A 16,614-nucleotide genomic window follows, 5' to 3' on the forward strand; every position below is an offset into this window, starting at 1 on the left:
AAATACAAAAACTTGTCTTATTATTATGTAAATATTAGGCCTCTACTTTATATTTCAACATATTTGTGAACTCCCACTCATTTGAAGCTCCAACCTCATCTCATATATTAGCACCAACTTCCCAGAGGTAGAAATATACTAAAACTATGAAGATCAATATTTCATATAGTTTTAAATTGAGATCTCTAGCATTGTCCGGAATTCTAACTTATTTAAGTATCATTTCATAATTCTTCAGAAGCCTAATTTCTTAAACTAAATTCTCATCCATACATAGCATAAGAAATTCATGTTCATTAAATTTCAATGTACTCACACATTTTCTATGTAGTTGATACACCCCTATTTGTTTGCTACATGTTTTAACCAGGTATAAGTATTCATTTAATTTTATCTATAGTTTGTGTCTAATCCTCTTAGTTGTAATTGAATAAGTAGCAATTTCAATTCAACAAATTACCTTTTCTATGTTTCTACAGTTCAAGTTCCATCTGTAATCAAATCCATTATTGTACTCGTGTAAAATCTCCTTTTGGAATATCAACTTACCTAGTTCAGATGGCTTCAACAATTTATTTTGGCATTTACAACTGTTCTTGACTAAACTATATATTAGACATATTTTGGTGCTCAACATGCCAAATTTGGTTTGTTCCATGCCATTAACTTTTCATTCCTAGGATTTATATATTTGAGAGGTAGAACAATTTTTTAGCACCTATTGCACTATAGCATGACATGTGATTATCTGGGGGGTTTGTAGATGGTGCTTATACAAAATGCCTCGAGGCCTAGATAGCTTTAGATTATTGAGCCCTTAGAAAACAAGCCCATAGCGTGAATCCCAATGTGTTTCCATGTCATCTATTAATGTCATTATTTTCCACATGAAAGTCTCTAAATGGTGTCATGTGTTATTGATATTTTGGCCACTTGGCCATCATAAATTCCAACAACACCTACCGTGTGTCACACTTCTAAGCTGCCACATCACCATGCTTTCAGTGACATCGTCATCTATCTACCATCTATCAGTTTCTTATTTGGCCTTGTTGGATATGTTTCATGTCATCACCAACTATTATCCACCTATCCCAATATGCAGTGGGGTTCCAGAATTTATGTTTTTCAATATATTTCTTTGTTACTCAAAAATTATCAAGAGATAAATTTTCATGTTATATGCAATTTTGGGGGTGTTTATGTCTAGCGTATTTTATATCACAGTGCCATCATCTATCAGTTATAAATGAAAGAAAATTCCATTGTATGACATCAAAACTTAATTCAGTTAATACAACTATTTATGTCTCAAAGAGTTCATCAACTATGGAAAAGTTTGAATCTACATCTATTAATCACACACTCTCTCAACAAGCACACTGTCTCTCAAATATTGTCTACCGTGCCTTCTCACCAACATGGAAACCATTATAACTTGTTCAACTTAGAACATGGAATAGGGCACTAACGTTTCTTTCTAGCTACCATCCCACGTCATCACATTTTCATGTATCACCCAATGAGTGGTGCCATGTGTCACCTAGCAAAAGGTCAATTGGACATGAAAATGTGCTAAATATGCATCCCACTAATCCTTGTAATGTCTTGCCATTTCATCATCCTCCTAAGATGTTATACTAGAAAATTTCCACAACATCTACTAGGTCATCATTATCCTCCAATAAAACTCTACCATCTATCATGTTCCACATCACTATCTATATGGAGGAAACGCTCACGGTTTCTTTTTTTTGCAATTGCTTTCTTTGTTAACAAAAACAGGCTGAGATAAGAATTTACATATCTTACTAGAGTTGTAAAGGATTTCCTAATGCACCTTATTTTAAGAATTCCCATTACTAAAAGTCACACAATATTCCACTTAAACTAGAGATGATTAGACGCCCATCAACTAATTGCAAATTTCCCATCCTATGAGTTTTTTTATTTGACTAAAAAATGCACATCATACTACCAAATTATGAATCAGATAATGGGAAAAATCTTGTCCCACACCTTTTTTCAACCTATACATCCTTGCGGTGGTATAACCTTAACGAACTTAAAACATAAATAGGTCCTAATCCCTTAGAAGTTTCCCAAAATACCATATATCATTGGAAATGCAAGAAGATTATGTGCATATACTAATGTAGTGAAATTAAATTGACCATATCACTCGACCAATTAGAATAAATAAGAGTGTTTTAAAATGGATTTATGTTGTGAATAGAGATATGTGTGTCAACCCTATTGGTAATTTTATTAACTCGTTAGAGCTAGAATGTCAGTGCATAAAACTACTCCCTCACATTTATCCTCTATTTGTGCCTTGAAATTGATGATAATTTCATATCCATAGAGGGTCAGATTACGATGTGCGTTCTTTTCTGCAATGTTGTTTTGTGTAAAATTTAAGAGCAACGAGGCATTGCAACGCTGGAGTAGCACCAATTCAGATCACATTAAGCATCAATATAGGTCATCCTAAATAACAATACCGATCACATACAATATTGTACTTAGAAATTAAACGATTTAGATACAATAATGTACTTATAAATTCAATGATTTACATAAAATAATGTGTTAATTTATATACCCTCAAAAACTAATCATGGAAGTGTAGCCTAAAAAGTGAAGTTGTTATTGGGTGATGTGCCACTATGTAATTATTCACCACTTTTAAAACAAATCCCTCAACCCCTGGACAAAATTTCGTGTAGAAATTATATATGGGATTTGCTTGTGCCTCACATGTTGGCACAAGTAGCACTACAACAATAACTACAATTCCCTATATAACAAGAAAAGTTGCATGAATGTTTGAATAGAAAAAGCACGTAGGATATTAATGAGCATCTTGCACCCACATCATTTCTTCACAGGAAAACAAAAAATAACACATAAATAAAATTTGCGTGATATTTATAGACTAAAATTAGATTTATAGCATTCATGTTGTTGACATAACACACAAATCTAGATTTAGTGCTATAACCCTCTTTTCTACTTTTTTATTTATAACAGGCACATTCACGTTGTCAAGTAAAATAACATTTTCCTCGCATCTCCTTTTCCAATTGTGCCATAAAGTTCCATTAATTATATGTCTATTAGGTGCTTTATACATGGAAAATATAATGCCTAATTGTCTTTAGCATGATCATATATTCTAGAATGAGTATGTTCCTATTAGTTAGGAGTTTGTTGAGCTTTAGTTGATTGAGAGATTCTACCCAACTAGTGAGCTTTGTAGATTAATCTGTGGTTGAGATATTCACTCAACCAAGAGATTCTATGTCCAAGATAGACTAGCTATATCGAGACATAACTTGATGTGTTTATATTGTATTATTATTTTCATGTGAATACAATTTGCAGTGCATTTAGAAAATATTTGTTAGTCACAGAGCCCCTTTGGGCTTGGGGCCTGGCAACCTTCTTGTCTGAGGGAAATAAAGAGATTGGTGAATGTTTGTTTGTCCATTCATTTTTTGGTTTTTCCATTCATTAGGGTCAAGCTTGGTGAAGTTTGGACAAGTGTTTCGATTGTATAGAAGTCTGCTATTGACTTTGCTACTATGACTTTGGAAGATTTGATCACGGGGGTGGATTTCTCACTGAAGCATGGTTTTCCTTGTTAAGACTAGTTGTGAAACCAGATATCTTCTTCGGTAAATGAGGGAAGAGTGGTTCGGTTGCCCTAAATATGGACTTAGCTCAAGATGCATTATTTATTAGAGATTGTCTAGGAAAGAGGTTGAGATAGGAAATGAAAGGGCATTGATCACAACTTTCATATTGGTGCATTATCTTTCCATTCTCTCTGAACACCTTGTTTTTACAATAAGTCTTTCTACATGTGGAGATATAAAAATTTAAGAGAAATAGGATAAGTTTAAGACAGTATTTATCAGAACAGAGATTTCATTAACATCTAAACTCTTTTCTCTACGTCCTTGAGATCTAAAGAATTTGAGGATTGGTCAATGTTGGATTGAGTAGTGTTTTTCTTTTCGATACAATGTTTTCTTCAATGTGGAGGAATCGTTGGTTCGCTCCGATATTGGTCCCAAAAGGCTTGCTGAAATGAAAATCCCTAAAAGGATCCTATTTATTCATCACAACTCTTCTAATCTCAACTATCTAGCATGGGTGTCCAAGATTGCAGAAGATAGTATTCAGAAATTGAAAAGAGTTCATGCGTGGTTTATTTTCTGGCCAAGGAGGAGTGCAAGTTGAATGTTTTGGAAACTCGTTGTTTAATGTGTGTGGAGAGGCACACCATTTGAATCCGATTGTTTCTAGTTCTAGTTTTGTTTTGTTGGTTCACTAGTTAGGTGGTGTGAGCATTCAACATTACAATTTGAGCCATGGAGCCATCGGTGGTGCTCATCGTGTGAGCGAATGGAGCTTTGAACTATGCAGAAACTGATGGTTCTTTCTAGTTAGTGCCCTTGTGTAGAACAAACTTTCTTGTATCATAAAGTGGATATATTCATAAATATTGCCATATAATTGGGTCATATCCATCCTTATGTGACTTTTTATGAGCATTTGCAATCATTCAATTATGTGCATATGCTCCTATTCAGGAGCATTTCAATTCTTCATGAGGGACACTACCTGAGATTCAAAAGAGGGAAAATGCTCAATTGGTTTGTGCAGTGTGTTTGCTCTATAATTTTTCAGATCCATTTTTTGTTCGAAAACATTTTGGAGAAGGCCTTTCTTTTTTGGACTGTACCTTATCCATTTTCTTGAACCGATAGCAATTCATTGACAAACAAAAGTCATGCCCTTTGCAATGGGAGTTGTGTTGAGGCTACAACTTCTGTAGCTTCCAAGCTCATTTCATCTAGGGGAAAAATATGCCCTAAGTGATTTAAAAAATGACTAATTTGATTTGAATATTGTTTTATGAACTGTTAATTTGTCATGCCATAGTTATTGAAGAGACATTAGTTTAGCCGACTATTGTCATAAGTCTATGTTGGAATTGTCCATTTCAACAATAGAAAAGTTTATTTGCATGACAAGGACAAAAAAATGCGAAGATGATATTAGAGAATACAGGTTTGGGAAACATTAGAGGTTAAAGGATGATATAAAACCAAGTTTGTTTGAGTAGTTTGTTTGATATTTTAGGATAGACTCATGATTAGGATAATGTATGAGTGACATATTGCAATTATAGAAAATATACATGTCATATATTGCTTTGTAATGGTCCATTGTGGTCCTTGAAATGTTTTATGTATCTACTATGTTTTAATCTTGGAGTATATTAAAAGAGCACATGGTTGTAATACTCAAAGATGCATACATACACATTTGTTCCCTAGTGACATTAAGTTGTGGAATTAACCACTGGGTAGGTACAAGGGTGGCAGGTGTACTCGTATCTAACCTTGATATGAAAATTGAAGAATTGAATCTTCAATTAAGTGGGGAAATTGTGACATGGAATAATCTTCGAGTGTGAAGGACCAAGTCAAAGAGAATTCATCAAGAATTTCGAACAACCATGTATGTGAAGGACTTCCTACTAGACCAACGGTTGTAGTGGTTAGGTACCCATGCAATCTGGTGGATGGTTGTTCCTTTATATGGACATCAAGAATTTGATGATGTTTGCATGAACAAGGTACAAGGTGTAATTGTCAGATTGCACCAGATGTAGATCTTGTTGATTGAGATAGAGACAAGTAGTCATTAAGGGGGCCACTTGGAAAATATAGTTCCTACTTGTGTTTGGTGTGCTCATCAATTCTAGAATGAGTTTGTTCCTATTAGTTAGGAGTTTGTTGAGGTGTAGTTGGCTAAGAGATTCTCTCCAACTAGTTAGATTGCTAGATTGGTGTGTGGTTGAGATATTCACTCAACCAAGAGATTTTATATCCAAGATAGATGAGTTATCTCAGGACATAACGTGATGTATTTATATTGTATTATTATTTTCATGTGAATACGATTTGTAGTGCATTTAGAGAGTATTTGTTGGTATGAGAGCCTGTATGGGGTTGGGCCTTGGGCCCTCTAGGCTAAGGGAAATAACGAGTATGGTGAATGTTTGTTTGTCCATTCATTAGGGTTGGGCTTGGAAAATTGTGAATGAGTTTCCATTGTTTAGAAGCATTTTTTATTCTACTACTACAACTTTGGAACACATGATCAGGGTGGTGGAGTTCTTGCTGAAGCCATCATTTTCCTTGTTAAGATTGGTTGTGAAGCCATATATGATGTTCGGAAAATGAGGGAAGAGTGGTTTGGTTTCCCTAAATCTGCACTTACTTGAGGTTGCGTTATTTTTCAAAAACCATCTAGGAAAAGAGGTTGAGATGGGAAATGCAAGGGCACCAATCACAACTTTCATATTGGAGCCTTTCATTCCTCATGATGACATGTATTATCTTTCCATTCTCTCTTAATGCATTTGTTTTACAATAATTCTTTTTGCATGTGGAGGTATACAATTTGAAGAGAATTAGGATAAGGTTAAGATAATATTTATCACAACAGAGAAGTCGTTGAAAACTAAACTCTATGCTCTTCCTGTGTGAGATCTGCAAAATTTGAGGAGTGGTCAGCATGAGATTGTGTGGTGTTCTTTTTTTTTCGATACAGTGTTTTATTTAGTGTGGAGGAATTGTTGGTGTGCTCGAATGGTCTTAGAAGACTTTCTCGAATGAAAATTCATAAAGGGATCCTATTTATATATCATAACTCTTCTAAGCTCAACTCCCTATTGGGAGCGCCCAAGATCGCACAAGATAGTATTCACCAATTGCAAAGAGTTTGTGGGTGGTTTATTTCGAGGCCAAGGAGGCATGCGAGTTGAATGTTGTGGGAACTCATTATTTTTTGTGCATGGAGAAGCACACATTTTTAATTTGATTGTTTTTTATTCAGGTTTTGTTTCATGGGTTCAAGAGCTTGGAGAATTTAGCATTCAACATTACAATTTGAGCCATGGCACCATCAGTGGTGTTCATGGTCTAAGACAATGGAACTGTGAGCTGCAGAGCTATTGATGGTGCTTTATAATTAGTGCCCTTCTCAAGAACAAACTATCTTGGATCATAGAGTGGATATATGCATAAATTCAGCCATATAAATGGGTCATATTCATTCTTTATGTGATCCGTTCTAAGCGTTTCCATCATTCAATTCTATGCATCTGCTCCTATTCATGATATTTTCAATTATGCATGAGGGCGACTGCCTGAAATTAGAAATAAGGAAAATGCTCAATCGATTTGTGCTGCATTTGTTCCATTATCAGTCAGATCCATTTTTTGTTGGAAAAGGTTTTGCAGAAGGCCTTTCTTTTTCAAAATTTAGCTCATCCATTTTCTTGACCTAACAACAAGTTGTTGATAAGAGAAAATCACACCCTATGAAAAGGGAGGTGTTTTGAGGCTACCACTTATGTAGCTTCCAAGATCATTTCGTCTCTGTGAAAAGTATTCTCAAATTGATTTAAAAAATGATTAATTTGATTTGAATACTTTTTTCTGAATTGTTAATTTTCCATGCCATAGTTATTGAAGAGAAAGTAGAGTGGCAAACTATTGTCGTAAGTATGTGTTGGAATTGGCCACTTCAACAATAGATAGGTTTGTTTTCATAAAAAGGATAGAAAAACAACGAAGATTACAATATAGAATATAGGTTGTAGCAACATCAAAGCTTAAAGGATGATCACAACCAAGATTGTTTGAGTAGTTTGTTTGTGTTTCTAGAATAGACTCATGATTATAATAAAGTATGAGTCACACATTGTTATTACAGGATATCTACATGTCATATATTTCTTTGTAATGGGTCGATGTGGTCCTTGAAATGTTTTATGTACCTACTACCTTTTTACACTTGGAGTATATTAAAAGGGCATATGGTTGAAAGACTTAAAGAGGCATGCATACCACTATTTTCCCTGGCGACATCAAGCTGTGGAATTGAACACTCAGTTGGTATGAGGGTGGCAGGGTGACATGAGGGTTACCCCCGCTTACTCCCACAATATGCATGTAAAATGCACAAGCACATTAGTCCTAGTAATTTCAACTCTCTAAGGAGTCAAATCTTCATTTACTAATGTTTTAGGCCCTTTTCTTAATAAACTTCATATGCAGAATTATTCAATACAATAGCCCGGACTTTCAATCTCCTCTATCAAGACTTATTCACCCTTATAAACCTTCATTAACCCTTAAGCCTGCACATTAAACCTTCACTTTATAAACTTTGGTTTTACCGGACTTAACACATGAAAACCCTTTATCAGCACTATATTTTATTATAATACTTTTATAACAGAAATGCACTTAAAACATACCTTTCCACTTTAATATGGCCTTTTCACATATATCAATGCTTTAACTTTATCGCAATCAGAGTATCGCTCTTTTGCGAGTCACATTAAACCCTCCTTCCACTTTCCCGATATGCGATCACACTGTCGAAGCACATTATTGGCACTTTTACATTAAAAACCTGGACCATTCATTCTATCAGAAAATATGGGAAACACGAGAATACAAGGGAAAACCCGCTCCGACCCATAAATCTAGACTTCAAAAATTATAAACCCACGTTCATAATTGTCATCGAGTCTGCACTCATCCATTGCCTTTCCATTATGCTCTCCATTCAAACCTTGATCAGCAATCAAACAACTTGCGTTATAATCTTCATCATTCATCTACCCTTAATAGATCGGACAGTTCACCCCAATTTCAGGTAGATAATAAGCATGGGGTTTAACTTCCTGATAAAGTGGTTTCCCCTCTCAACTACTCTACTACGTGTCACATTATGAACGCAATTGTAGCCAAATGGAAGAATATTGCTTACGGTCCTTCTTCCGCCTGAAACCCACTTTCCTATATAAAAACCAGTTCTTTGCGAGTTACCTTCTGTGTGCTCTTTCATGCAATGACCATTTATCTTTGAGATTTGATGGTTCCTATGCACTACCTCTTCACTTCTCTGCTCGTTCCTTTTCTTTAACCTTTAATTCGTCATTCAGTGTTTTTCCTTATGGTTTTGGGTTTTGCTTCAGGGTTTCGGCTTCTGCTCTTTCACTGCTCAACCTTTTCTCTGAGCTTAACCTTTGTGAATTCTCACTTCGTTACCTCTCCAAAGCTCCACTCTGATCTTCAACTGGATTTAATCATCTCTTTATGATTCTTCTGAATCATTCTGCTCCTCTGCTTTTCCTTCAAAATTCTTCCTGCAACCCCTGTTACAGAATCTACGAATTCACATATAATTCATTCATAAATACTCGTTTCACACAATTACACAGTTAGGGAAAAAACCTCTATATATATAAGTATAATCAAATGATTACATTCGAGACTCTCCATCTCTCATAGTCCCGATGTTCAATATCAGCGGCCCCCTCTTTTACTCTACCCATAGGTTTACATTTATACCAGAAAGGTTCTGTTGAACTAATTCTTGTTCAAATCCTAGATCTACTGAATTGATTCCTAAATGTCCTCTATGTCCACTTTTAACTTCAATTAATTCCTAAGAACTCTCTCTAGTTCCTCGAATCATGAAACTACCTTTAGAGTTATAATTGACTTCTAACTCTCTTGTCATTATTAACCACTCATGTTCTCCTTTATTCGAGAGCATTTACAAACATCCTCACACATCTAATTAATTCCTATTCTAGTCACTTAAAAGTCTAAATATTACATTAATTCATCACTTAGGAATCCAACTTCCTTAAAACACATGATCCCCTATGTCTACTAAAACAAAAGGATTTTCTCTTGGGTTGAATGCTCCTGCTTGAGACTCCCAAAGTAGAAAATATTCATGATCTCCTGATCATGTGTTTTCATGTGTTGATAAAAACCTCTAGCGTCCCAAATATTAGTTTGTAGCTGTCCAAGTGTCTTGCACCTTTGCTGCTACTTTTTTTTTGCTGTGTTTTGTTTCATCTTCCTCTCTTTGTCAATCAGGTTCAAGTTCTTATTGATCATCCTTCATGTTGCTATCATTTTCCTCCATATGAACTGCTTCATCATTAATTTCCATAACTCTTCAATCTCCATCTCTAGCATATCTTTGGACTAATCCATATTCTGCCATTCACTATTACCTCTTTCTCTCTACTTCAGGTTGTTGCTGCTGTCTACTAACTCATCAAATTGTTGTTTATTTTCTTCTCTTTGAAGTTGTCAAATTCTTACTTTTTCTTCTACTTTTTCTCTTGCTCTAAACATTTCTACCATAGATATTGCTGTAGCTACTACTCTAGGTACTATTGTAGACATTGCTTCCACCAAAACTTCCATAATATCTCTAAGGATATATCCCTCTGCAACATCTAATTTCTCCAGCAATTGAACATTTTTGTTCCATGGATTAAATTCTTCCACAAAATCTTCTTCTTTCATCTTTATTTGGCTACTCATATGTGCCAAATTTTCTCCAACATCTGCAACTAAACCTGCATTCACAAAACATTTGTTAAAATAAAAAACATAAGGCTTCAATGCCTTATTTTCCTTTGGCAACAATTCAATTTGTTGCTCTGTTTCTTTCTCCTCTGTCAGCACATCAATATCATATTTTGAGTCCTCAAAAAAATTCATGAGACTATCAATTAGCCTCTCCTCCACATCATCTATTTCAATGATGCCTCCCTTCTTTTGTTCACAGTAGTGAACTTATTCTTCCTTAGCCTACTGCTGGTTAACTCTTCTTTGAAATTGTTTGATTCTTACTGCCTCCCTTTCATCCTTACCCTCTTTTTCTTTAAAAACTTCCATATCAACTTCAAAAAATCTTTGTCCTTCCCCAATGACATTCATTGGATCACTTCTTTGGGACAACATTTCTTTAGCCTTCATTGGAATAAGACTATCATCTTCCTCCTCTATGATAGCTCTAACATTCTGTTGCCTACTCACAGGTGACTCTTCTGTCTCCTTCTGGTTCTGAGATCTTGCCATCTCAGTCTTGATCTGAACAGATTTCAGATTCTGCTCCTTCTCTCCGACAAACTCTAAAGCTTGTTCATCCTCCTGTGATATACTTGCAATCATCCACAAATTATTAATTTTAAAATCATAAGACCTAGTGGTCTTACTCGACTCTTCAGTCTTCACATTTTCTTGTTGCTCTGAGTCTTCTACATGATTCAGTTCCTCGGGCTCAACTTCATCTCCTTCCTTCATAGGGAATGGTTCTTGTCTTGTAAGAGCTCCAATTATTAATTTGTCAATGAGTTCTTTCTGCTGTAACAACTCAATACTTTCCTCATTTGATAGGTCTTCTTCATCATACTCTGCTACTCTAGAGTACCTTTTATCCCCTAAAACACATTGCTCCTCATACATCAGTTCAAGAGCTCTATTCATCTTCACTTCATAGTATTCATCTTTTGTAAGATACTCCTCCATGCTTTCGACAACTTCACAAGACTGTATATCCTCTACTATGCATCCTGCAAGCACACCAAAACTATTAGGTTCAAAAACACAAGGCTTGATGGCCTTATACATCAGCTCTTCATCTTCAGTCAGCATATCCTGATTCTGTTTTGAAGTATCCCAATAGTCCATGAGATCTTCACTTGATCTATATTCATTAGTTTCAATGTAGCCTTCACTTTCTCCCAGAATTTCTCCCTATTCTGGTTCACAAATGGACTCTTCCATTTCCAACTCAACTTCCTTGAGTTTTTCCCTCAGCCACTTTACTTGCTTTTCCTATAGCCTTCTCTCCATCTCATGGCACTCCACTAGCTTCTTCCTTAATACCCAACCTTGTCTTTGGTTTTCTTCTAGCCACATTGTTAACAGATCAAGTTCTTTTATTATCTTAGCCAACTCCTTGTCAATCTCCTCTTCACTCAGTCTCTTGTCATCTGCTTTGGCATTCTTCTTCTCATATCTTATACTGTGGCTTCTCTCTGAACCTTTGCTATGACTATCAGTGGCCATATTCTTCTCCTCTTTCTTCGTGAGATCCTCAGTCATCTACAACAAGCATATGCAATAGCTAGTCCTCCTTGCTAAAATATTACCTCACTAAGCTCTCCTCACTCAGTCTTTTGTTAAGAATGGATCCTCTATCTAGAACCTCCTCTTGAGCAACATCTTTTCTCCTTCTAGGCTTATGCAATCTTTCACTCTCTCTTGAAAACACTTCAGTTATCCTCTCTCTGTCCAACCTCTTGTTGGATTCTTCAGGTTCACTGCCACTTCTCCTTCAAAGTGTTTTCCTTACATTGCCTTCAAGAATACATCTAGTTCTCCTTTCACACCTTCTCTTGTTGTCCTTTGTTGAGATGATTCATCTATAACCACAATCTTCAATTTCAATTTGAAACAAAACACACTATCTTACCTCCAAGATCTACGTATGATCTTATTGTCCCATTCTTCTGCACTTTTAATGGATTGTCCTTTGTTTGGTCTCCAAGTCCTCTTTCCTTCAGAAGTTGTACTAAGCAATCTTGCTCTCACTTTTCTTCAAGGAATCCTCTATTCCTGTCTACTCCAAGCCTCTGCTGGAACTACTACAATCTCCCAAGAACTTCAAAATTTCCCCCCAACAATCTTCTACTATAGTCTCTACGATTCATTCACTTAACTAATGCAGATTACCTTCTTCTGTGTGCAAACTCCTTTTCAAAGGAGATTTTTCCCTACTCTAATTACAATTCAGCTCTAATACCACTAATGATGCCAGTGTTACCCCCGCTTACTCCCATAGTATGCATGTAAAATGCATAAGCACATTAGTCCGAGGAATTTCAACTCTCTAAGGAGTCAAATCTTCATTTACTAAGGTTTTAGGCCCTTTTCTTAATAAACTTAAAATGCAAAATTATTTAATACAATAGCCCAGACTTTCAATCTCCTCTAGCGGGACTCATTCACCCTTATAAACCTTCATTAACCGTTAAGCCCACACATTAAACCTTCATTTTATAAACTTTGGTTATACCAGACTTAACAGATGAAAACCCTTTATCAGTGCTATATTTCTATTGTAACCCTTTTATAACAAAAATGCACTTAAAACATACCTTTCCACCTTAATACAGCCTTTGCACAAATCTCAATGCTTTACCTTTATCGCAATTGGGGTATTGCTCTTCCATGGGTCACATTACACACACCTTCCACTTTCCCGATATGTGATCACACTATCAAAACACATTATTGGCGCTTTTACATTAAAAACCCGAACCATTCATTCTATCGGAAAATATGGGAAACACGAGAATACAAAGGAAAACCTGCTCCAACCCATAAATCCAGAATTCAAACATTATAAACCAGCGTTCATAATTGTCGTTAGGTCCACACTCATCTATCGCCTTTCCATTGCACTCTCCATTCAAACCCCGATGAGTGATCAAACAACTTGCACTATAAGCTTTCTCATTGATCTACCCTTAATAGATCGGACGGTTCACCATGATTTGGGGTAGATAATAAGCATGGGGTTTAACTGCCTGATAAAGCGGTTTCCCCTCTCCGCTACTCTGCTACGTGTCACATTATGAATGGAATCGGAGCCAAATGGAAGAATACCGCTTATTGTCCTTCTTTCGCCCGGAACCCAGTTTCCTATATAAAAACTGCTTCTTCATGAGTTCTCTTCTGCATGCTCTTTCATGCAATGACTGTTGATCTTTGAGATCTAATTGTTCCTATGCACTACCTCTTCACTTCTCCACTTGCTCCTTTTATTTAACTTTCATTCGTCATTCAGTGTTTTTCCTTGTGGTTTTGAATTTTCCTTCAAGGTTTTGGCTTCCACTCTTCTGCTACTCAACCTTTTCTCTAAGCTTAACCTTTGTGAATTCTCACTTCGTTGCTTCTCCAGAGCTCCACTCTGATCTTCAACTGGATTCAACGATCCCTTTATGATTCCCCTGAATCATTCTTCTCCTCTGCATGTCCTTCAGAATTCTGCCTACAACCCCTGTTATAGAACCTACGAATTCATATATAATTCATTCATAAATACTCATTTCACACAATTACACAGTTAAGGAATAAACCTCAGTATATATAAGTATAAACAAATGGTTACATTCGAGACTCTCTGTCTCTCGCAGGTTTGATCTTCAATATCAGTGCCACCCTCTTTTAGTCTTCCCGTAGGCTTACATTTATACCAGAAAGGTTATGTTGAACTAATTCTAGTTCAAACCCTAGATCTACTGAACTAATTCCTAAATGTCGTCTATGTCCACTTCTAAATTCAATTAATTCCTAAGAACTCTCTCTAGTTCCTCGAATCATGAAACTACCTTTAGAGTTATAATTGACTTCTAACTCTCTTGTCATTATTAACCACTCATGTTCTCCTTTGTTTGAAAGCATTTACAAACATCCTCACACATCTAATTAATTCCTATTCTAGTCACTTACAAGTCTAAATATTACATTAATTCATCACTTAGGAATCCAACTTCCTTAAAACACATGACCCCCTATATCTATTAAAATACAATGATTTTCTCTTGGGTTGAATGCTCTTGCATCACAGGGGCAGTCATATCTAAGCTTGATATGTAAATTGAAAAATTCATTCTTCGATTAAGTGGGGGCATTGTGAGATGGAATAATCTGAGAGTGTGAAGGACCAAGTTAAAGGTAGTTCATCAATAAGTTGGATGAACGATGTATGAAGGACTTCCTACTAAAATAGTGATTGCAGTAGTTAGGTACCCATGCATTCTGGTGGATGGTTGTTCCTTTATATGGATGTTGACAATTTGATGTTGTTTGCATGAACAAGGTACAAGGTCTAATTTCCAAATTGGACTACAAGTACATCTTTCTAATTGAGATAGAGACAAGTAGCAATAAAGGGGGCCACTACTTGTCTTTAGTGTGCTCATCAATTCTAGAATGAGTTTTTTCCTATTAGTTATAATTTTTTTTAGGTTTATTTGGTTGTGAGATTCTCTCCAACTATTTATATTCCAAGATAGATTGGGTATCTCGACACATAACCTGATGTATTTATACTATATTAATATTTTCATATGAATACAATTTATAAGTGAATTTAGAAAATCTTTGTTTTATGATTTGGGAGAATATAAAAGTCATTAGTTATATGCAATTAAAACCATCTCATTTTTTATCGCACTTGAATGAGATGAAGATTATGAAAATTTATTCATACCTGCCAATCAAATGTTTTGGTTCCTCGACATTTTTAGAAACTTGCTCATTACTTCAACTTCTTTTAAGAAAATTGTTCCCTACATTGTAAATTTATAGGACGTTTGATCTGGATTTTATTTACGTTAAATTTATTCAAACCATATGTTTTAAGAAATTTATTTATATTATTAATCAAACATATTAATTTTGATTTTAAGTGTGAATGGGTTTCTAATTTCACGTCCAAGATTACAAAAAAAAATCATGTTAAAGGTTGGTGTGATTAGGTTAGGCACAATTTCTGTGTCAAAATTCTCGGGATAAGACTAAAATAAAATATTATGTTAAGGGCATGAATTTTAATCTTACAGATAAGTTAATCGCAAAAAAATTATTATAAATAGAAAATATAAAATGGAAGGAACATAAACATATACATAGATATTTTCTATGAACCCAAAACCAAGAAAACCATAATGATTTTTAATTCTATTCCTTTTAATGTTACAACACCTTATATGCGTGCGAAATAATTCATAAAAAACATTTCATTAATCTTAGCTTAGAACTTAATGATATTTCTCTTGAATCGATCTACAAAATACCATGAGCCAAAACTATTATGGCTAAAGTCATGGGCCAAACCTGGGGTATGTAGGCCCACCGTCCATGGGTCCACATAAAAAAGAATAACATTTATGAGGGCACTTTCGAGACCCCCGAGAAGGGCGGTTACTGCACTTGCAAACCCCCTCGCTGGGGATTACTCCCCCTCAGACAACCCTTAATCCTAGAAATAATATAAAAAATAACCAACAAAGGATTAGTGTTATCCATATTGAATACAATTGCTGAAAAATTTTAATGACTTAAATACCCCTCCATTGCCATCTAAAAACCCCTCAATTATACTTTTTTAGATTATAATTTCTTAAATTATAATTTCTTATACAATATACTTATGCCATATATTAAAGCATGTTAACAAATTAATAAAAATTAATATATAATAAAGTGATATATTTTATATTGAATAAAACGTTTCTCTAAACTAATAAAGTTCAATATTTATTTTTCTAAATATTAAAATCCAAACTTGAATTATGATAACACAAATTTTGAATAATTTATTTTAACAACAGTAATATTTTCAATGTTATTAATTTTTAGTCTTATTTATCTTTCAATCACCTCATTTTCAATGGGTTTATTACGCTTTATTTAGCATAGTTGTCATTATTTTAGTACTATGTTATGATCACTTTTTCAATGAGATTATGATAATTTATCTAAAGTAAATACTATTCCATAACCATCTTTTAAAATTGAATCTAATCTTCTTTATTTTAAATTAATTAATTATTTATATATATAATTTATGATTTTATTTTGGGTAAATGAAACGACAATTTTAGAGTGGTGCTCTTCCTCATCCGAATCCGAA

This window comes from Pinus tabuliformis, chromosome 2_1 (assembly GCF_031772625.1).
Source record: "Pinus tabuliformis cultivar Carrire ecotype Pingquan chromosome 2_1, CPIR1, whole genome shotgun sequence".
Lineage (NCBI taxonomy): Eukaryota > Viridiplantae > Streptophyta > Pinopsida > Pinales > Pinaceae > Pinus > Pinus tabuliformis.